This window comes from Leopardus geoffroyi, chromosome B3 (genome assembly GCF_018350155.1).
Source record: "Leopardus geoffroyi isolate Oge1 chromosome B3, O.geoffroyi_Oge1_pat1.0, whole genome shotgun sequence".
NCBI classification, from domain to species: domain Eukaryota; kingdom Metazoa; phylum Chordata; class Mammalia; order Carnivora; family Felidae; genus Leopardus; species Leopardus geoffroyi.
In genome coordinates this window covers 44,332,711-44,356,518 of record NC_059337.1, presented here as the reverse complement: position 1 = coordinate 44,356,518, position 23,808 = coordinate 44,332,711, and the positions used below count along the sequence as shown (strand labels likewise).

General features: G+C 42.6%; 1 protein-coding gene and 1 long non-coding RNA gene across 2 annotated transcripts in view; one reads left to right on the top strand and one right to left on the bottom strand.

Moving 5' to 3' along the window:
• Positions 1-23,808, bottom strand: part of RORA (RAR related orphan receptor A) — a 722,413-nt gene that overhangs the window by 139,364 nt on the left and 559,241 nt on the right. The gene's annotated exons all lie outside the window — the stretch shown is intronic.
• On the top strand, positions 556-23,745 carry LOC123582920. The gene is made up of 4 exons (XR_006704650.1): positions 556-1,685; positions 5,412-5,488; positions 13,200-13,257; positions 23,663-23,745. It is a non-coding gene; the product is annotated as an uncharacterized LOC123582920 (long non-coding RNA).

Below are 23,808 nucleotides of genomic sequence, written 5' to 3'. Positions count from 1 at the left end.
ATCTTCCACACAGCTGAATAATAAAAGGCAACATGCAAACAAGTGTCAAATAAGTGGAACTGAGAGAATGACCCACAACAGCTCAGGAGATGGACTAACGAGGGTGAGTGGGTGCAGTCAGCAAAGATCTATGTGAAGGAAGGCCCTGGAAAAGTGGGAAGGATTTAGAGAGGCTTTTTTCAGTTTTCAAGCATACCAGGCTGGTTCTTGCCTTAGAGTCTGCTCACATGCTGAGCCCAAAACCTGAGAGACACCTCCAACTCCTCTTTTCCCCATGGCTGATGTCTTCTCATTGTTTAGGTGCGGGGCTAAATGCGAGTTCTGCAGATGACATTATCCAAAATAGGCTCAACTTGCCACTATGTCCAGAGATCTTGTCTGTTTTCTTCACAACTTTTCTCAATGTTTCCAATGATTCATCGTTCCCTTGATTGTCAGTCTCCCTCCCTGGAGTCTAAACTCCTTGAGGACAAGTAGTGAATTTTGACTTACTCTGGCAGAGTGCATTCCCCGGCAAACAGAGGTACTTGAATTATCTTGTTGAATGAATAAAAGGGTGGGTGTTGGATGAGCCTGAGTGACAAGAAGACGCATGAGCACCTGCTGGTAAGAGGCACTTGAATGGAGCAAGAGTGAACCAGGCAGGCAGGTGGGATGCTGCCAGGTCATGAGACTGATCACAATGGTGTCAGGTGATCTCAAATGGGGTGGCATAACTTGGGCAAAGGCCAATGCTCTAGGTGTGGGCTGCACAGAGGTAGAGGCTGTCCAGTAATTTTCCACCTTGGGGAGGGCAACAAGGGTTCATAGGACAAAGAATGGGGAATAAGGGAAAACTAGGGTCAAGGAAGGGGGCGGGGCTGGAGGAATGTCTGCATAAATTGAGAATGTATCCCATGAATTAGAACAACACAAGAGCTCCTGAGAGGCCAGGGAGGTACCCCAATGAACTTCTCTGGTGTTGGCACAAACGCGAGGGAAAAAAGCACACTGTGGACGACACGGAAGGTGAACGCTTGGATTTTTCGATAGGATTTTACTAGGAAAGGACAGCCATCTTCGGAAGCATGAGGAAATCTAGAAGAATGCAATTGTTTCCATTCCGGGTTCAGAATGGAAAGGATCCCGTAGAAATCTTTATTTTCCACCATGTTTCCTACATGGTTACAAAGGACAGAATCTGTGTATACACCGCTGACCTTGAAAAGTATGTATTTTCCCATCCAAATTCAATTTCAAAACACGGACCAAGGCAGTGTTTTGTACAGATTCTGACTGGAATAAGCTCAGGGGGAAAAGGCCTGGAAAGCACATGGCAAAGAAACTCTGAGAGTCCAGAGTATGATTTAAAAACAAAAAACATGGGACGTGTCGTCGTTGTGTACCCGTGTAAATAATTATGATGGTTGAACTCTGCTTAGTTTTCATCCAACCTAAGTAACAGCTTTGAAAAAGAAAGATAACAGTGACCTGTGTGTATGGGAGTCCAGAGGGACAGTCTGTGACAGAGCTCACAGGGTTCCCAGGAAGACCAAGAACACGGTCCAGCTGATCTTTCTCTGACAAGACAGGGCTGGGCAGAGGAAGGCGTAAAGAATGATTGCACTTGTACATCGGAAGATCAGCACACGAGATCAGAGAGCAAGTCTGTTATTTCAAAAACATAGCCTTCGAATCCCCAGAGGGTAAGTGGATGAGTTCTGTTCACTAACTGGTAACTCCAAAATTCGTCCTCTCCCCTGTGCCTCCTTATGTCAGAGCTAGAAGGGGCCATATTAGTATTAGCCTATGTAGTCCCTTCATTTGAGAAGGAAGGAACCTGATGTCCAGAGGACAACATAACCTGCCCAGAGTCAGTCTGGTAGACTGCGCCTGAGCCTGGTGAGACCTAACACTGCTTCCCATGACAACCCTAAGCAGCCCATCTGAGGACTGACCACAAAATCGGCTCCAGTTCTACATTTTGATCTTTAGTCTCCATTTGTTCAAATCTATGAACACTGTTCACCGTATTTTCCTCCCTCGCGTTACTTTTGCAACAACCTTGAGGTGGCGGCGGGGGGAGGGGGAGAATAAAACAAAACACCACGCACATTCACATTCATTGTAATGAAAGGCACACCAGGTATCTGGCCTAGACTCCTAGTTCCCTGCCAATCTTGAGCTCATCTAAATTCATTTCCCTAACAGAAAATAGGTGTCAACTTTGTAGATGGAAAGTAATTTCCCTGCAAATATCACCCAGAGAGGTTACTAGTGCTACTTGACAGTTTTATTATTACTTTTGTTTCAAGCTAAGGTGAGGAAATCTACATTTGCCAGGTAGCATGGTGGGGGGGGAAAATGTAGACTTTTAAACTTTGTGTCAGTTTTACCATGGGAAGGAAAAGTAAGAAACAAAGAACAATTGCGTTGGCTGCAAGCTGAGTCCATCAAAGAGCATTTCACAGGATCCTAACTTTCCTCCTTACTTCCCACCCACAACCTTTCCGATCCTGAAACATCAGAGAGGGTTGGAGGGAACTATTCTGCATCACCTGAGCAGGCGGCTCAGAAGTGGGCAGCTGAGTGGCTCGGCAGGAACTACTTGTAAACACTGCTTATCAGCTCATTCATAATGTCAGCCAACTGGGAGCAAGGTAACTTCTTTTACTCTTCTCCTGATTCAACTGAAGGCTGGTATGCTTTCGTGAGTACTCTATCACGCTCTCTCTCAAAATAAATAAAGAAACATTCAAAATAAAAAAGGAACGACCTATGTAATAAAATATGAATTAAAGTAGCCTCTCCCTATAAATAGCTATTCATGAAATACATATAAGTGGCTATTACTAAAATACTCTTTTAGTTGTCTTTATGTTGTCTAGGTTTCATATCTAAACGTGAAATGTTTAGATGATAGAGTACCTATGTATTTTCTAAAGGGTCATATCATCTTGGATATAGGATTGCCAGATAAACTACAGAAAATCCAGTTAAATTTAAATTAAAAATAAACAATAATTCATTAGTGTAAGTGTGTTCCAAATATTGCATGGAACTTGCTTTTTTATTCTTGTCATTTGACACTGGGTGCATTAACTAGCCAGTTCATTTGTTATCCATATTATTTTTTTCCTCTGCCTTCTTTTTTGACCTTTCACTTGCTTAATTTTAGGAACCCCTATGGTGGAGGGTACAGACAGAAAAACAGTTCAACCACATTGGGTGTCCTACTTATCATTGGCTGGGACGCATGTTTTAGTAGGGAAAGAATGTGATATACTAGGTTGAAAATGGCAATTATCTGCATCCTCCCTATTACCATATAGACAGAACGAGCCACAGACTGATGTTTTCCAGAGTTTGGGTTTTACAGACCAGTAAAATGTAAAAAGAAAAGAAAGTTGTGGCACTGTGAGAAGATTAATATATTTATTGTTGCCAAGTTTAAATCTGATCAAATAAAATGTTAAAAAATACCACACTGCCACTTTCAATTATTGTTAATTCATAAAAGAAAGTAACATCTGAGCATCTCCAAAGTAGGAAGGACACACTCTTAGAATAAAGAGTAGTACTTTTTTTTTTTTTTTTAATGTTTATTTATTTTTGAGACAGAGACAGAGAGACAGAGACCACTGGGAGGGGCAGAGAGAATCCCAAGCAGTCTCCATGGTGTCAGTGCAGAACCTGGGGCTCAGTCTCATGATTGGTAAGATCATGACCTGAGCCTAAATCAAGAGGGGGATGCTTAACTGACTGAGCCACCCAGGTGCCCCAAAAGAGCAATGCTTCTTAAATAAAGTTGGCAGCCTTCCGATGTACAGTCATTGGTTTTGTGAAAACTCCATCCCAATGATGCACAGGCCCTGGGATCTGAGAACACCCAGACCAGGTGATGCCGTGGTAGCCCCAGTAAAATGACAGTACCAATATCACACATCACACAGGTTTGTGCTGCTAGGAGAGAACCACAGAGCTCTTTCAAGTAAAGGGAAGAGAAGGTCGACTTTTGATGACCTTATGTTACTATCTAATTTAAGTATTTCATTTCGGAGAAGCTTATTAATTGTGTGGAAATATTAGGTGACTTTTGTCAGACCATGAAGCACTTCCTCCACTTAGAATACACAGAGGGGCGCCTGGGTGGCGCAGTCGGTTAAGCGTCCGACTTCAGCCAGGTCACGATCTCGCGGTCCGTGGGTTCGAGCCCCGCGTCAGGCTCTGGGCTGATGGCTCGGAGCCTGGAGCCTGTTTCCGATTCTGTGTCTCCCTCTCTCTCTGCCCCTCCCCCGTTCATGCTCTCTCTCTGTCCCAAAAATAAATAAACGTTGAAAAAAAAATTAAAAAAAAAAAAAGAATACACAGAAAACCTTTCTCTAAACTTTTCTAAACTTCCTTTGATGCTCAGCCTGATCTCTGTGCTCTTCGTCCCTATGTCCGTAAAAAGAACGCTTAGCAATTGGATAATATGACATTGAACTTAAAGCCCCTTCATCAGAGAATCCAGAGATCTTTGACACTACAAGTAATTAGTAGTTATGAGTAATTCTGGCTCTTGTGAACTGGCAGAATGTGTGATCCTGGCAGAGAAGAATTGGGTATTGGCCAAAAGGCAGGCGTCGTTGGGCAGGCCAAAAGGCAAGTCCCCAAGTTCAGACTTTCTATCATCCTTCCCATTTTACACAAGGAAAAAGTCTAGTGTAAAAGTGGAGAATTGTGTGAAATTGCTGAGTTATTAACAGAAATCATGATTAAAATCAACTTCCCAACCCAAGTCTTGTATATAGTTTCTTCTTGAGAAACACATATAAAGACTTTTTACCTGGGAAACTTTAAAGTTTTTTATTTTTTAATTTTTTTAAGGTTTATTTATTTTTGAGAGAGAGAGAGAGAGAGAGAGAGAGAGACAGAGTGTGAGACGGGGAGAACAGAGAAAAAAAGGAGACAAGCAGGGTCCAGGCTCTGAGCTGTCAGCACAGAGCCTGACGTGGGGCTCGAACTCGTGAACCATGAGATCATGACCCGAGCCAAAGTCAGAGGCTTAAGTGACTGAGCCACACAGGCACCCCTGTAGTGACAGAGTTTTAAATTGTAATTGTTTATCTTACCTAGTAAGTAAAAAAAAAGATATGAAACACATACACTCCCATTAAAAATCACTTCAACCTGAACTCTAAGGAGGCCAGTTAACATCACCTCCCAGTTGCAACCCCCCAGAGTCCTGCCTGAGAGATTCAAAGACACCAGACAGTCGCATTCAGAAGGAGTGCTACCATTGTTTTTTTTTTTAACTTCTTAAATCCCACCCCTTCTGTAATGACTGAAGCTCAGGTATTTTGCCCTCAGCTCTATTTAATATCAGCTTGTTTTCATTCCTCACTTGCTGTTGTTTGCATTACTAATTCTGACACGATTATTCTTTTCAGGTCCAACTGAAGACAAGAGAGAGGTTTTGGCTTCGAGTCCAGGGTGATGTTTCACAGAAAGTCAACTCTCGTTCCAGGTACTTGATAAACATCTCACTAACTAATTTCTCACTGTCTTTAAGCCATTAACATTTTGGTTAGCGAGTCCAGAGCCCTTCAGACGCCGTTTTCCTCCTACACAAGTAAGCTAATGAAACCCACGAAGGGCAGCTGGGCCCTGTGCTTGTCTTTAATGGTTTCTGTCACCCAGACCAAGCAGCCACGAGCATGACCATGGCACTGCGCATCGGGGTGTGCAGCCTCAGGGCAAGGGAAGAGTGTGAGTAACTGTGGCCCTCAAATTGCAATTTAAAGATAGCTGTGAGGTTATCCTCTCCCCACGTGCTTCTCTTCCGAACCACCAAGTTTGAGGACAATGTGCTATTTTTACTTATTTTCAGTGGAAAGAACATTAAACCTTAGGGTGATGGTGGCATATTGCTGAATTATGTGTTTTAGCCTGACTAGAATAAATTTTTTTGTTGTTGTTGGGGAGAGGGAAGAAAAGAGAGCTTCAAATCCAGAGAGAGAGAGAGGAGAGAGGAGAGAGAGAGACAGAGAGAGAGAGAGGAAAAAGCTAGATTTTCCTAGTTTCTGGATTCTAGGTACAAACAAAAAAGAAGAAAATAGCCACAATTAGTAATATAGTAATTAAACTGGAGGAAGCTATCATCCTTAAAAAGGCGTTTCTTGATAGATTTTGATTCCATTTGCCTCTACTGATTTAAAATGTGCTTTCTGCAATCAGAATACAGCTATGAGACTTAAAGGGTTTCGAAAGAACACCTTAAAGGGCTTTGCAAATGCATGCGAAAGACAGTGACGCTTTCTCCCAAGGATGCTTTGTTGCATCGGGGAAATGAATCAGAGACTTGGCCCTCAATTCCCTCGGCAACAGAAACACGCTTGAAATGGTTAGGGCAAATGAGTTAGGGAAAGTACACCCTGCATTTTGCTTTTAATTTCAACAGAACAAAACAAAACCTTGGACTTGGCTGGAGACACATTCTGAGCCTTTGCATCTTCTATTCTCTGCCTGAGTCAACTCCAGGCAAGACTGCATTCTTAATGCCTTTATTTTCAGATCTGCCTCACTTAGAGGTTGTGGTGTGGTAGCATTAGGAGTCACGGGGTTTGTCGCCTTAAGAGTTACCCTTGTGAAATACCAAAATATTTTTGTTCAGGTTAAACATTCCCTTTGTTTCTCGGATGAACTCCTTCAGGAAGTGTGTTTGGTGCATGTCCAGACGCAGTCTACAAGAAGAGGGTTGGAGAAGCTCGTCCAATTCCTTACAGAGACCATTCCTTCTACCCACGTAGGAAACCCGTGTTCTTCTCCTTTTCAAGTCTATCTTATCAGACTGGGAGAAAGAGACGAAAGCAACCCTACGTCACCACTTTGAGAAAGGAGTTGAGGTACGGTGCTCATAATTCCTGGCTTTTACTTGGATCATGTATGGGAGAAAGGAAGAAAGAGAAGAGGAAACTAAACCTGGAGGAAGAAGAAAAAGAAGGGCAATAGCTATCCACCCTCTCCCCCAGAACACCTAGCAATCTGCCCTTTTGAGTAAGCTGACTCGTAGTACATACTAGTACTTCTATGGGCTTGGAGGTATCCAGCTAGGCCTGCCATCAAGTAGAAGGCAGTCTGAAGCTGCTGAAGGAGAAGGATGCCTACCATTGGTTCTTTTATTATTATTATTATCATCATCATCATCATCATCATCATCATTGTAGTAGTCTGTAGGGGAGGAAAATCTTTCTTTTTCTTCTACCTGTCTTGGGTTCATTCCTGCAAATTAGATTGACAAAGGACAGGCAAATGAGAGAAAAACAAGCAAGTTTATTGATTCATGCAGCACACAACACGTGGAATACTTAATGAGGAATAACTCAAAGAAAGATACACCTGTAGAGAAGTGACAAGACGAAGGAAAAGGGTTTTAGACTTCTAGGGGCGGCAAACTGTAGGAAGGTAGATATATGAGGGGAAACCGATGGAAGATAAAGATTGTTTTTAGTAAGGTTTGTTATTTAGATTCCTTTGGTGCAGACTCTGGGCTGATAAGAGGCTAGAATAGTCTCTGGTGGTTAAGAATTCTCCAGCCCTTAGGGGCACCTAGGTGGCTCAGTCGGTTAAGCGTCCGACTTCAACTCAGGTCACGATCTCATGGTCTTTGAGTTCGAGCCCTGCGTTGGGCTCTGGGCTGATGGCTCAGAGCCTGGAGCCTGATTCTGATTCTGTGTCTCCCACTCTCTCTGCCCCTCCCCTGTTTATGCTCTGTCTCTCTCTGTCTCAAAAATAAATAAACGTTAAAAAAAAAATTAAGAATCCTCCAGCCCTTCCTGGTAGAGAGGGGGAGGCCAGGGAATTTGTCCTGAGTCTGTTTCTCTTCAATTGTCAAACTGAGGCTCAAAATAAGCCTTACCCCAGAATGGCATGTCTTAGGGTGGCAGGCTCTAAACCCCTTCACATTCAATTTTTCTTTCTTTTCATAAGGTTCTAAAAATAATACATACACATGGTAGAAAATTTGAAATGTAGAAAGACGTTAAAAGAACCATGCAGAAACATCACCAAATCTTATCATGTTAGTCAAATGCAACCACAGTTAAGAATGGTTCCAGTATTCTTTCCTAGGATTTATCTTCATGTAACTGAGATCATTCTTTACAGAGAATTTCACACACCATTTTTTGTTCAATCCATCAAAAGTATTTCCTCATGCCATTATTAATTCTTCAAATATTGTTTTAATGGCAGTATAATTTTTCATCATATGACTCTGCTATAATTTGTTAATAATTTTGGACATTTAGGGCATACCTAAATTAATGTTTTATGTGTATGCATAAATGTTAGCCTTTCAAATTCTTTCTTTTTTTTTTTTTTTTTTAAGTTTACTTATTTATTTTGAAAGACAGACAGCATGCATATGTGGGAAGGGCAGAGAGGTGGGGGGAGAGAGAGACTCCCAAGCAGGTTCTGCGCCGACAGCTATGACTGATGCAGGGCTCGATCCAGGAATGGTGAGATCATGACGTGAGCTGAAACCAAGAGACGGATGCTTAACCCACTGAATCACCCAGGTACCCCTTAAATCAATACCTTAGAATAGTCTAATAGAAGGAGAAACACCAGATCAAAGAGTGTAATCATTTTTAACGTTGTATTAATTTGTATTAACACAGTGTATCAGTGTCTTCCTGAAACTCTGACTGCACTGACTAATGTAATTTGAAAATCTTTGCTACTTTGTTAGGTCCCTATTATTTAACTTGGTATGCACTGGTGAGGCTGAAAATTGTTTACTGTATAATTAGCTATTTGTATTTTCTCTTCTATGAATTGTCAGCTCATGACCTTTATCTGATACGCTCATTAATTTATATAGACACTATATAATAAGATGATTCATGCCTCCATTTTGGAAAAAAAATACATTTTCTTATCATTTGGCTTTTTGGCCTCTGATTTTGTTATGGTTATTTTTGACACACGGAAATTTTGTATTACTCTATATTTCAACTTATTGACCCTTTACTCAGTGACCTCTTCCATTGCTTTAAAGTGCAGAAAAATCTTCACCCACCTAGAATAGATAAATATGTAGAGATTACTCTTGTAGCTATTTAACTTCTGAAAAATAATATTTCTTTATCTAGATCTTGTTATATGGTATGATAAAAAATAATTCTTTTCCTGATAAGCTAACAATTATCATAGGGTCACTTGCTGACTACTTGTCCCTACAGTTTTTTTATGTATTCCATATATAGATATTTCAGTTTATTCTTACATACGCAAGATTATATCTGGGGGTTTTCTAACTGATTTCTTTGCCTATTCTTTTGCCAGTAGTTTCATCACCCCCAATTTTTTTAGAAGTTCTTTTTAGCTCTTACACTGAATTCCTTAAAAGATGGCCAAGATGATATACAAAGAAAACTGTTTAAAGAGGATGTCTGCCTTTGAAGTTTCAGGTCTTAGTTGAAAAATACAGTTCTTCTTGTGTCTATGCAGGACGGAGCTCATGCTATGACACAGAAAATCAGGAAGGACTTTCTTGGTTTCTTGATAGTCATGGGAACAGTGATATAAAAAGGAAGAATTATATATCTTTTTGTTCATCTCAAGCAAAGAAAATGTCCAGTGAGGAGATTAAGATATTTAATGCTAGAAGATCACCTCTGCGTGGACTTCTGGGGCACCAGTAAAGATACCAACCCATAGACCTGTAGAAAATTGCCAGCAACTGTCACAAAATGATACATGAGAGAAAGCCTGAATTACAGTGGTCCCATTAAGATTCTAGAAAGGATGTGCCAAAATATTTTGTTTTGTTTTTTAAGGCTTATTAACAGTAAAATCTTAGAGTGTTGAGGTTTTAGGTGACTTTTTTCTTTCTCTTTTTATTTTATTTTTTTTATTTTTTATTTAAAAAAAATTTTTTTTTTTCCAACGTTTATTTACCTTTGGGACAGAGAGAGACAGAGCATGAACGGGGGAGGGGCAGAGAGAGAAGGAGATAAGGAATCGGAAACAGGCTCCAGGCTCTGAGCGTCAACCCAGAGCCTGACGCGGGGCTCGAACTCATGGACCGCGAGATCGTGACCTGGCTGAAGTCGGACGTTTAACCGACTGCGCCACCCAGGCGTCCCTTTCTTTCTCTTTTTAAAAGTTTAATTGTGTTTTCATTTTACCCCAAATTCCATACGTTCTTCCTGCCCCCTTAATAATGGTCTGTTAATTAATTACCTTCTGGAATACAATATTGGAAGCTTTAGCCCCAAGAAGTGCAATGGTACAGAAAGTGGGTTTTCTACTTCTCCATCTCTCTTCCTTAGTAAATATAGCAACACTAAAACTCATCTCATTAGAAGAGATTTTGTGAAAATGAGACAGGACATTTCTAAACTAAGTGCTTTTCCTCCGAATAAGATTTAACCCAAAATGAAGTTGGGGACTTGAAGCAGGTATGAAAAAACCTTTTTTTTTTTTTTTAAATTTCTATTTCTAAAGCTAATAAAAACCCTTCCACAGTAGGTTTTCTTTCTCTTGACAACCAAGGATTGATACATCTTGCGTGTCAGAAAGTAGAGGGCTGTGTGTAAGTAAGTGCTCCCTGGACACAATTCTTTTCCCCTGTAAATTCCCTTTTTGTGATCCAATTGGCGCTCTTTCACTGTCTTGAAAATTCCCATTTTTCTTTAACGGTCTCTACTATCCTGTTTTCTTTGCTCTTCTTAATCGTTCTGCTTTTCATTAGTAGATAATTCTCTCTGGCTGACCAACAGTGAGGAGGGTCAGAGTCATGGACAATATACCCTATCTGGTTTAGTCTGGCTCCAGAAAAGCTACACTGTGCCTCATCCTCGAATTAAGTTACTTTAAGTATAAGTGATAATCAGCCTCCGTGGCAATGATTTCATCATACTTAGCGCTTGAGAATACTTGCTGCACTTTTTTCACCTCCCCACTCCAGGCAAGTTTATCTTTGCTCTTAAACCATCAACGGCACTTTGTATTTCTTTTCCATGCCACATTGAAAAGCAATAAAAATCAAGCGCTGTACGTATCACTTAAACACATAAACAATTATGTAGTAGTCCATTTCCCCCTCAAACCTTCCGTGCTTGTTTTCCTGTCTTAGAGTAACACTTGAAAGTCATCAAAGTGCCTACAGTGCCAGCAGCTGTTGGTGTTGGGGGTGGGGGAGCACGGCGCATGTCACATCTTTGCTCTAGGATGGACGTCCACGTAATTTCTTGGAACAAGGCTTCTAGTGGATAACCCGGTGAGATGGAGGAAACTTCTTTCCACTCAGATACTGTCAGGGCCAATGTGCCTTTCGGGAGAGATGGTCTGTGAGATTCTGAACATTGAAACTGTAAAAAAAATTGAGCTGGACAGATCCTTGCCACCACTTTTCCTGCTAAATATAGATAAGTTGTCATCGGCTTGCACAAGCAATTTCCAGCTACAGCTCCTCAGGAAGGGAGGCAGGTCCAGGGGCTCGTGTCTCTGGCAGTTAAACTGCAGAGAGAGGAGTGGACCTCCACTCAGAGGTTGTGAGCTGCAAGGGAAGGGGGCAAGAATGGAAAGAGGAGAGAGGCATCTTAGCTTTGGCTGAATATAAGGGCACACTGGGGAATCTGTAGCAAATGACGGTAGTGGCTCTCATTAAGCATCAGTAGCTTTGAAGAAAAGGTGTGTAGAAGGAGCTCTAACCCAGAGTCTGCCCTCAAGGTCCCCCCTCTGCCATCATTTTGGAAAACAATGTGGTAGAGTGGGGAAGATACTATGAGATACCTAGTCAAAGAGTCCTGAGTTTGGATCCCACCTTAACCTGACCCTATGTCTGATTTGGAGTTACTGAAATACTCGGAGCCTCAGGGTCCTTCTATATAAAATGTAGGTAAACTAATATCTCTCTCACAGTATTATTAGGACTAATGATAGCATTGAAGTACATGGCACGGCTAAGTACTCATCTTTGCTCGGTGCCCTTCTCCTTCTTCCCTGTTAGGCAAGTCACTTAAGCTTCCCTGGACTCCAGTGGTTTTTCTCTTAGCAAGTCCTACTGGTTGTACCTCTAAAATATAATCAGAATGTACCCACTTCTATTTCCATGGCTACCGCACCAGTACAAGCCACTGTCATCTCTTGCCAGGGCACTGCAATAGTTTCCTGACTAGTTTCTCTCCCTCTGTTTTTAAACCCTGTATAATCTGTCTCTGCACAGCAGGTAGGTAGAACTTTAAAAAAAAAAAAGTAAGTTAAATCATGCCACTCCCCTATCTAAAGCCCTCCAAGCGCCCTTAGAATAAAATCCAAGCTTCTCACTACAGCCTTTGATGCTCTGTGCGATCTAGTCCCTGCTTATCTTTGTCTTCTTTGACTCCCATCTGCTATCACTTTCTTCTTCTATTAATATTTTCCAACTGTACTGGCCTAATTTCACTTCCCAGAACACATCAAGTTTGTTTCTACCTTGGGGACTTTGCTTTTGCTGTTTCCATAGCCTGGAAGAAGCTTCTTCCAGCTTCTGCAGCGGTTGAAACCTTTTCAACAGTTCGGGCAGGTGGTCCCTCCTAAAGTTTGTCTTTCCTCACCTAGTGTGTCTATCCTAGCCTACCTTACTTTCCTCAGAGCACCTATCACGACCTAGAATTATGTGAAATTTTGCTTGTCTGTTTTCCTCTTGGGAATGTAAACTCTGAACAAAGGGGACTATATCTATCTATCTATCTATCTATCTATCTATCTATCTATCTATCTATCATCTATCTATCTTGAATAAGCCTAGAACAATGCATGGAGCAGAGTAAGTACTCAGCAATCACTTGGTGAATGAATTAGGAATGAATACGTAAGATAAGGTGGTAAGATCTTCTTAAAAGTTTGTGACTAGATTTGACAGTCTTTCTATGCCCTTTCCATTTCTAAAAGATTCTAGGATTCCTTGAACAGAAAGTCTGAATCCCAGAATAATTTTAAAGAAACATAGTTTAGAAATTTTTCAAATACTCAACACAGAAAAAATTATATTAGGTTTGCCAGACGGAGGCACTCTGGGTATCTGCTTTAACGAAAAAAAAAATAAGAAGGACTTATAATTTGCATGTGGAGTATTTGTATGTAAAGGGATCCTTTTAAACTATTTAAAAAGTGTGTTCCTTTAAGTAGCATTTAGATTTTCTGAGCAATCCTATTTACAGTTGGCTTAGCAGATCCTTTCTTCACAGATCTTGAAAGGGAATATGATTCCACAGCATAACACATCTGCTAAAAGAAATGGCTCAGGTAAGCTCAGGCTTTGTGACTTGTATGTTCTTCGGCTCAGGGAGGTATTCATACCATTGTGCTCTGGGCAGGTGAGTCCACTTCTGGGCTGTGTTACAAGAGGGACACTGTGGGGGCACCTGGGTGGCTCAGAGCCTGGAGCCTGCTTTGGATTCTGTGTCTCCCTCTCTCTCTCTGTCCCTCTCCCTGCTTGCACTCCATCTCTCTCTCTCTCTCAAGAATAAATATTAAAAAAAAAAGAGGGACACTGTGCAAACTGGATCACATCCTAGAGAAGAAACCGGAAACCGTGTTAACAGAAGAAAATGGGAAGGCTTAAGCGAAAGGAGAGGAGATTGTAAAGGCTGGCAGTTGTCAAATATTTGAAGGTTTCTCATAAAAAGGCAGATTCTGTGCTGCATCTGCCATGGGACAAATCTAGAACCAATGAGTAGAAGCTACTGGAAAGCAGATTTTGACTCAACAAATGGAGAGAATTTCCAACAGTCTGTCTTCATACATAAGCAAAAGCCTGCCCGTAAATACAACGAGCAGGTACCATCACTGGATGTTTAAATTTGGGGGCAGGCAGAGGAGCAAGGATTCCTCTTATTGCAGATGGGCAGCACAGACACTTCCAGCAAGCTCTCACGGAAATCTCTTCACACATTCCAGGCTGGCTAGCAGGGACTAATAATACTATGTGATCTGTATCACATACCGTTCTAACAGTAACATATGGGATACGATGAGTGCCGTTTAAATAACAGCTCAAGCCCAGAAAACTTTTGAGTTTCGGAAGTTAACTTAGAATTTCATAGATCCATGATTTTGTATTCTCACCTGGAAGCAAGTTACTGGCTATTTCCTGCCCAAGAGGTTTCTTCTCTGGAAAGCTGAAGGAGGCTACTACACTTCTATATCCTTGGTGAAAGACAGGTTGTGTTCCAAGCATAACCCTGGGTTTAGGGATAGCCGATAAGGCTGGAGAGTACAGGGTTGAATTAGATCACCTTTTAATTTGTAGCCTAAGAACGGTCTGTTATTTTTACCTATCCCTTCTGGCAGGGGCAGCTGGTAACTGGAGGCAGAAGCTGACCTTCCACAGCAACACCCCCAGCCTGACCCCTCTTTTCTCCTCCTTTCCTTCCTTTGCCTTTCTTTAGAATTCCTACAGCCTTTGCATGCTTAGCATGAAAATGAGCCCATTTTATTTTTGGAACCCACAGAGGCAGCCCTGAGGGGAGTTATTGTGTTGCTTTTAGCAGCTAAACAAAAAGGTGTGAAATCATTTGCTGGCTGTTCTAGAATGGGAACAAATAAATAAATAAACTGAGAAGGAAGGTTCAGGACAGTGTGGGGCAACTTGGACAGAACCTCGTGACAGGCTTCTCTGAGACTTATTAGTAACCAAAGTGGCTGTAGGAATGTCTGTGCATTTTTCTCACCTTCCCAGGAAGTTATGAGAATAGCAGGGAAGCCACCGGGATGTTTTTTGTTTTATTGATATATTTTCATACCATTTCCATGTTGCTTTGAAAAGGACATAAGGACAGGACTACTTTGAGAAAATTCCTTAAAGTCCTTTGTAACATTCCCTGTGCAGAGAGAGTGAGGTAAGAAGAGGGGACAATTCACCAGGCTGTTCTAAGAACTGGGGACTCCCCCTGAATGCTTCTGTGGACACGTATTGAAGTCCTTACAGGCCTTTCATGACTTAATCACATAACAGTGGTAAGAGACACAGACCTCAAGCAACAAAGACTTCTTGTGAATCTTGAGGTTTTGGTCTTATGCTGATAACAGTGGTTGAGAGCAACCTCCTGTTTGGGGTGCTGAGGGCCCTAGATACTTCTCTTCTTGGAAGAGCATCATATTTTGAAATACCTCTTCATTAGCAGGTCCATTTCAATGGGCATCTATGGTACGGGATTCCCTTTTTCCTTTTTTTTTTTTTTTTTTTGCAATTTTGGAATCTTTTTTAACCTACAAAATATTTAAAGCATATAAAAATGCAGAGACTTGGTAAATGTACATCCTTATTTCCAAGATTTTACAATTGCTACTTGGGCTCTTTTTTAAAATGTTTTTATTTTTATTTTTGAGGGGGGGGAATGAGTGGGGGAGAGGGAGGGAGGGAGGGAGAGAGAGAGAGAAGGGGAATGAGTGGGGGAGAGGGAGGGAGGAAGGGAGGGAGGGAGGGAGGGAGAGAGGGAGAGAGAGAGAGAGAGAGAGAGAGAGAGAGAGAGAGAGAGAGAATCCCAAGCAGGCTCCATGCTCAGTGCAGAGTCCGATATGAGGCTTAATCCCATGACCATGGGAACATGACCTGAGCTAAAATCAAGTCAGATTTTCAACCAACTCAGCCACTCAGGCAACCCTAGGCTCTTTTAAAAAGAAACTAAATGTTATGGTTGTGCCTGCTCCCATGCTTCTTTCTTCCTCTTTCCCAACAGGCATACTCTCTTCTGCAGCTTATATATGTCCTTCCATTCTTGGCCTTTATGCAGGCTTGCCCACGTAGCAGCTTGGCTTAACAAATGTGGCCTTTGGAGTATTTCGGCAATCTGGCTTTAGTGACTGGTGGGCATCACCACGCAATGGGGACTAACAGGGCCTGTCTTATTAAGGTGGTTAAACCTCCTTATATCTAGCATTCAGGGCAACATTACAATATAGTCAAACAGCAAGATAAGACAGATCTTTTAAAAGCACTATTTAATCGATTAACTAATTCAGAGAACAGATAATACTGATTTTGCCCACTTCTTGTCAGGGACTAGGCCATGTGTAGGGATATGGTGAGTCACACACAGACAAATGGAAATTAAAACCACTGTAATATCAAAATTTTTCTTAGGAAAAGAACTGTGTTTCTTAGGAACAATTCCACGATAAGGGGTGACCTTGAAGATGCAGGCAATAAGAACCAAGAGACAACTCAACTGAACAAAGCAGGGCTGTGGGGGAAGGGGAGGAAGGAGAGAGAAGAGGGGGAGAGGGAAAACTAGGAACCTCAGGGTGAGACAGAGAGGAGAGACAGGAGTGGAGGAAGGGACAAAGGCAGAAGACAAGAGGGCATGTGGCAGTGTGACTGAAGTGCAAACAGTCCATGGTGGTCCACCTATGGTGGCTGGAGGGCTGTGACAAGAAGGTCCCTCAGGAGCCATGTGAGGTTTATGTTTCTGTAAGAGAAATCCATTGTTTGCTACCCATCCTTCCCCCCCCCCCAAGTAAAATGTTCAGTGAAATAGATTTTTTTAAATCAAGCAGGAGGTGAATTTCATATACATGTGTACATATGCATATGTATGTATGTACATATATATCCATGTATATATGCACATATGTGTATACATAGAGAGACATGTACATATTGTAAAAAAGACATCAAATGAACGGAAATGAATCAGTGGAGTGCATCAATTCAGAGCCAGGGATGACTGGAAACACAGCCCTGGGTGCCTTCCCCTCAAACTCTCAAGCTCCCTCGGAGCTCTCAGAAGTCCTGGCTTTCCGTATGATACAGGGAAAGTGCAGTGAGAGACTTCTGAAAGGACAGAGAGACCTAATCTGACATTGGAGTTGAGGGCTGAGCTTATTATGTGTTTTAGTTTTACACTGAAGGTTATAGGGAACATGATTTGAATATGGGGGTGGATTCTGAAGCCATAATTTATCACACCTCTACCATAGTTGCCCGGATGCTCTTCTCCCTTGTTTCCAACTAGCAAACTCCTGCTTCTTTCTTTAGGTTCTATTTAAATGTCACTTTATCTGTGGAGTGTTCCTTGACCCCCAGGGAGGGTAATTTTCTTCTTCCGGACACCCATCTGTCTCCATAAATATCTGTATTACAGCACACATCACATGGTATTACATGGTATTGAACCTGAATACAACAGAGTTGACCTCATGGTATTGCTTTGGAATCCCTACTGGCCAGCAAGATATGTGGCCCTTTTGCTGAATAAATCCTGGGTACGTGAGCAATAAAGGGAAACTTAGAGGGGGACACATAACTTCAGGAAGAGCAGAACCCCAAGCCCCTAAATAGTTGCACCTCCCCCCCCCAACAGCTTTGCTGTGACATACCATTTGTTTTTCCCCTTGTACCTATTTTGAATAAGAACCCATCGCTCCCCAGAAGTAAAAGCAATGTAATAGTCATTTGTTTGTTTACTTCTTCCCCGTGCCAAGACCCAGGGTGACGAGGCTGGATTGCACATGGGGCGTGGGCATCAGAAACTGGGAGTCTCACCTTGCCCGGCCTGTCTGGTTCGTATGCTTGGGCAAGTCACATAGCTCCTGTGGGACTCCGATTCCTCACTCAGTGGTAATGACCAGCCTCACAGGGTGGCTGCAAAGCTTAATTAAGGATTGAGAAGGAGGCAGAAAATACAAAGTGCCTCACACACGCAAAGAATTTTCTTCCCGTATTTATTTTTGGGCTCAGTAACCTGTGGTAGGAAGTGTTTATGACCTAGAAGAGGAACCCAGTGAAAACATGCGACTACTATTCTCATTCATTCTAAAATGGCTCGCTTGGTACGGACGGGGAAATGGACCACACACTTATTTCTTTTATTCTAGTTCGTTCTGTGGCCCTTGCTGCCAACTTTGTGTGTACAGCTTGCTACCTCTAGGTCTCAGTTTCCTTGACTACAAAGACTTTCTCCCTGATTCCCTGATGCTCAGATGTGTTGTGAGGCCTTCAATTTTTATCCCAGTCCCTATACTTTTAAATCTGCTCAGAAACAAGGTTCGCGGATGGGACACAATGTTTGTGAGCAGATCCACAGCACTTGGTTCCCTGAGCCCAAAAAGAGGGTCTTGTAAACCTTTGCAAAAGCGATTCCCCAACTCAGCCTGGCTCTGTGACACCTACCTCTCTTCTCAGCACCTGGAGACCTTGGCAGGTCCAGGGTTTCCATCACTGCCAGGGCCTTGGCTTTGTTGCTAATTGTTGGCTGGATGATTGAGCAAAAGGACAAGTAATCCCGAGGCAAGAGTGAGAAGGTAAGAGAGAGACAGAAAAGCACACCGAACGAGTGGTTTGTTACCAAAAAGCCATATTGTTACCACTACATTTTGTCTTTCTTTTTTTTTTTTTAATGTTTATTTATTTTTGAGAGAGAGAGAGAGACAGAGACAGAGTGCGAGCAGGGGAGGTGCAGAGAGAGACACAGAATCTGAAGCAGGCTTCAGGCCCCCAGCTGTCAGCACAGAGCCCAACGCGGGGCTTGAACTCACCAACAGTGAGATCACGACCTGAGCCGAAGTCGGACGCTTAACGGACGGAGCCACCCAGGAGTCCCACATTTTTGGTTTTCTAATCATAGAGGCTGTCTCCGTGCTAGGGATGTTCAAAGTTCAAAGTTGTTCAGAAAGAGAAAACACGTGTCATATGCTGTGTTTGTTGCTGAGAGAAGAATAGAGGCCACAAGGTGACCATTATTTACACAGTGCCTCTTCTATACCCTCATCCTGCCCCAGCTGTCTTCAGAGTCCCTGGCATCACACCCTGGAGGCAGGTGGGTCAGCCACATGGATCAGGTGAGGAGGAGGAAGTGTGAGACGGCTATTACAGGCTGCCCAGCCAGGTGTGGTGGTGGCTCTGGAGAGGTGTGGGGCCACCAAGGCTTACATAAGGAGGAGGGAGAACGTAGGCCAAAGGGGAAAATGTAACGTTGACTTTGATTGGCTAACTGAACATGAGGCCGACCGAGGGAGGAGAGAGAGGGAAGGATGGAAGACTTTGGAAAGCATGACAGTGTCTCATTTGTATGCAACACGAAGGTACCTTCCACATATAACACAGAAGGAGGTGGAGATAAATGGGAAACTTGATAGGCAGTAAAACCACATGCTATTTTAAATATATGCAAACATTAAAGAAGATTGGTATTAGTAGAATATGATATATATCCTAATTACATCAACATTAGATGCGCTGTTAATACCATTACTCAATGTCATTTAAAAAGCACTTGGGGGCACCTGGGTGGCTCAGTTGCTTAAGCATCTGACCTTTGACTTCAGCTCAGGTCACGATCTCATGGTTCGTGGGACACAGCCCTGTGCTGGGCTCCACGCTGACAGCACAGAGCCTGCTTGGGATTCTCTCTCTCTCTCCTCTCTCTCTCTCTCTCTGGCCCTTTCGCCACCCCCATCTCTCAAAATAAATAAATAAACATTAAAAAAAATCACCTGAAGAAAATGCAAAAATAATTTTTGGAACTTCAACCTTAGGCGCTCATACATCATTTTCTTAGGAAAATGTGGCCGTTGGAAATGTTGGACAGATTTTTTTTTTAAACCAAAGCATTATAACTTGTCTCCAACATGCCGGGAGTAAAATTTTCTATAGAAGCACTATTATAGAAAAATGCCACATGCTACGGATTAAGCACAGCTAATCACAACACATGAAAGCAAATGGAGCGTGTTCTGAGGGGTGCAAATACGTTGGAACCTGTCTACCACGAAACACGGTCTGAACAATCCTTTGAAAAATAGCCCTTTTGCAAAGAGAACTTATTACTAACTTCATGGAAGTGTCTCAATTTCAAATGGGGTTAATTTTATATACATTGATAATGGAAACAAAAGACAATATGAAAACATCCTTTTAGTTCTAAGCACCCCTCTTATTTGGGGGTGGGGAAGCTTTCAGCGATTCCATAGGTATCTCACACTTAATATATGGGAGGCGAAAAGCAGTGCCGGCTAATTCCAACACTTAAACTACTACTTAACCATCCAGCTGTTAAAAGGAGTCCAGAGGAATCGTTAGCTACAGTAAAGAGGTTTCTCAATCGACATCCCACTCTGAGGTCAACTCTCGTCACAGGTGCACTTGGCTGTGAGGCACTTGTAATGTCAGAAGCAGATATGGCTGCCAAGTTCAAGTTGCCATGACTCTGAACGTAGTATAACATTCCACTCCAAGCCACAGCCCGTAACTCTCACGGCTGTTCTGATGACGGCCCTTCTTGGTACCACTCTGGCTCACACCCACTGGCTACAGTGATGCAGCAGGTGAAGGACTTAAGTGTCACTAAGTTGGTTTCCAATTGCTTCCAGGAAAAAAAAATCCATGGCATATACGATTCTTACATCTGACACCTGGCAAATTTCCCCTGTGTTCACAGGCTACAGAGATGGGATCTGACCATTGCTGTCATGGCCTTAAGTGCTGTCTCCCACACTTTGAGGGGTCTGAAACACAGGCACCAGGGAACATTAGCGTTTTGGAGACAAGGTGTAGGAAAACACTACACGTACCTGAAAACTCTGCCAAGCACCTCAGGCCTGACATGCCCTTTCTTAGCTCTTCCAACATCAGAACATTCTGTCTTAGGAACTGTCACCTCGACATCATATGCTGGTTTTATGGTGTTGATACACATCTACCAGAAAGGAAGCCAAAAGGAAGGACTCACCACTATCACTGTCTCCTGCAAATGATCCCCCTGCTTTGCCCCTGGGCGTTTTTCTCCACGTATTGTTCTTGGGCTGTCTAATTTGGACGGAGCATCCGTGGAGCTGAAGTTCCACAAATATTCCAATAGTAAACAACAGTGCTAATTACCAGAAGGGCCCTCGAAAAGTAACAGAATAGCAAACTCACTTTAACTTGGTCTTTGTGTCTTTGGTGATTAAAAGGTCAGAATGCTACGGTTTTGTTTGCAGCGTCATTTATGTTGACATTTTCCCCAGTGGGGTCAAATCTTCAATGTGAAAATAAATCTAGAAACTTTCTGTCACACGCTTTTAGGCTGTGTCTTCCCAATGCCACCCTTTGGGAGGTAAGCACAAGTCATGGTAACTGGCCACATCCTCTATCTGTGGAGGTCTAAGAGTTAGCAGAACTTTATCTTTATGATGAAATGGCCTTTAGAAGTGGGTATTGCCAAGTTCAGAACGCGAGCATCATTACTGAGAAAGAGCACTTTCCTTTTAAACAGAGAAACCAACAGCCATGCACTACAAGGCTTGAAAAAAAAAAAAAAAAAAAAAGGGAGCTACCGCAAAACAAACAAATATTCAGCTCAGTTTCAGGAAGTTTCCAGAGGATCAAACAAGCCTTTCTCTATTGAAGTTGTTGGGGGAACATTTATGCTTACTTCAGCCTTAGTTCCTATTTATGCGCTGGCTTTTATACATCGACCTCAGGAGGGCATAACGACTTCAGGTTACTCACAAAGTACCTTCAGAAAAGGCAGCCTGGAAATCCCACCCCCAGCAAGGGGGAGGGGATGCATTCAAATCTGAATTTGTTTCCAAACCACAGCTCTGTCCTTGAGGCCAGGATATCTCAAAAACCGGAGAGAGGAATTCCACTGAGAGAGGGTGAGAAAGATTGCTCATGGTGTGAACATGCCTGCTAGGAGAATGCCTTTTCTCCTGGGTGAAACTGGGAGACCAGAGAGTCTATTTGGGGAGCCCTGTTTCCACTCAGAAGAAGCTTGCCATTTCTGCTGGTCCCTGGGGAGAGGATTTGGTGCACAGTTGAATGGTCAAGCAAATTCTCTTCCGCAATAAAGGGGGAACTACACCACCCCTTGGCAAACAATACTCCTGTTTTATAAACCTATTACTTTTTAGTTCTTGGTGTCATTCATGCTTTTCGCAATGTTTTCGTTGGTGTTTTTACCCCCATTTGACGGATCAGAACATTGAGGCTCAGACAGTAAGTCCCAAGTTACACAGTAAATATAGTACGTAGGAAAGCTAAGATTCAAACCTGGGTCTTTGAGCCTCTCACGCCGGACTTCTTACTAACATGCCAGATCGGCTCCTAACTACATCCTTTCTAATAACCCACATTATGATTGGTGGGAAGAGAGAGAAACGTTTGGAAAAAAATACTAAAGAATTTAGAACGGGGCGTGGGCATGCAGTAGAGGGAAATGTGGTCACTTGGTTGTTGTTACTATGTCCCCATCTTTTCACGGGAGTATTCCTTTTAAAATCTGCATGTTGGAACTTGCTGGTGAAATTTAAGTCACATCCTGCATACGGTGCAAGTTCACATCAGAGAAGCCGAAGATGAGGAAACTGCTGGCTCTAGAGGCATCAAGTCTGAAGGATGCACACACCTAAACAGAGACACCAAATGACGCTTGCTTCTGGAGAGAGTCTCCTGAAGGTTATCCATACTTTAGCAAGGACAAATCTTCAACAAGCAGTCTTCCTATTTAGGTATCTCCTACTACATACATGCCTAATTTATACAGATATCCACTTGGCTTACTTTGGAGCTTAGGAAAAGCTTCCTACGCTGAACAGCTTCCCTTTTTTCATTACAGTACAATGGATTTTGATCATACGATATGTGTGACTATTCAATGGCACAAAATTGATGTGCCTCCCCCTACCTGGCCCTCTTCTTCCATAACATCAATACCCTCAGGCACACAAGGCGGCTCTCACTCCAGGAGGCTTCTGGGAGCAGCGGCTCTCTGTACCCTCCTCCCACCCTAATCTTTTTTAAAGTTGGTACATCATGTCCATAAAGTCGACTATCCCTTCCAGAGTTTCGAACAGCCATTTTAGTCACCTAAATCTGAGAGAGATACATTTACAATCCACTTTAGGTTTATGTGGGGAACCATAAATATCAGGCTTGAGCCCTGAGGGCTAGAATTTCATGGGCCATTAAGCATGTCACCAGGTGGAAAGCTGTCAATAGCTGGATGTGAGCTATAGTCAGATAACCACAGTCCGCCTGGCTTAAGAAAGTGTAACCCCAATCAGAGAGGGGTGTCCTCCTGCCCGCCTCTATCTCACTCACGCTCACCAGTTTTTCCCTCCCTCCTCTGCACTCCGCTCTTGTTGGGTCTTTAGACTTGTCCCCCGTGCTAGATGGCAGGCTGCCTTTCTCTTGCCTAGACTGAAAGGCTAGGTGACATATAGAAAGAACAGGAGATTTGCAGTGAGGCGGATCTGGATTTAAATCTCTGTTCTGCCATTTGTAGCTATGACATGATGTACAAGTTATCTGACCCCACCTTGGCTCCAGCTTTTCCCAATTGCAAAATTATTAAAGATAGTCAATAGCATAAGAAAGGTAGGAGTAGGGCCAATAGGTAGAGATTATAGGGAGAGAGATTTCCTGCCTAGTAGACAAAAGAACTTTCTAAAAACCAGATTGGCAAACCCTAAGAGACTCTTAAAAGCTGAGAACAATCTGAGGATTGATGGGGGCTGGGAGGGAGGGGAGGGGGGGGTGACGGGCACTGAGGAGGGCACCTGTTGGGATGAGCACTGGGTGTTGTATGGAAACCAATTTGACAATATATTTCATATTAAAAAAATTTCACGAAACTAAAAAAATAAAATAAAATAAAACCCAGACTGGCTCATAAGTATAATGGGCTGCATTGAAAAGAAATGAAGAAGTTAACATCTTCTGTTGCAGGTTTTGCGCCTAAGCTGGATGCTGAGTGGAGGGTCCTGAGAGTAGATGGGAGTTTAGCCTGGCTACTTCAAATTTCCCTGCTAATCTTCAAATCTGATGATTCTTTGATTTGCATATGTGTCCTTCCAGAAAAGCCAAGATAAATC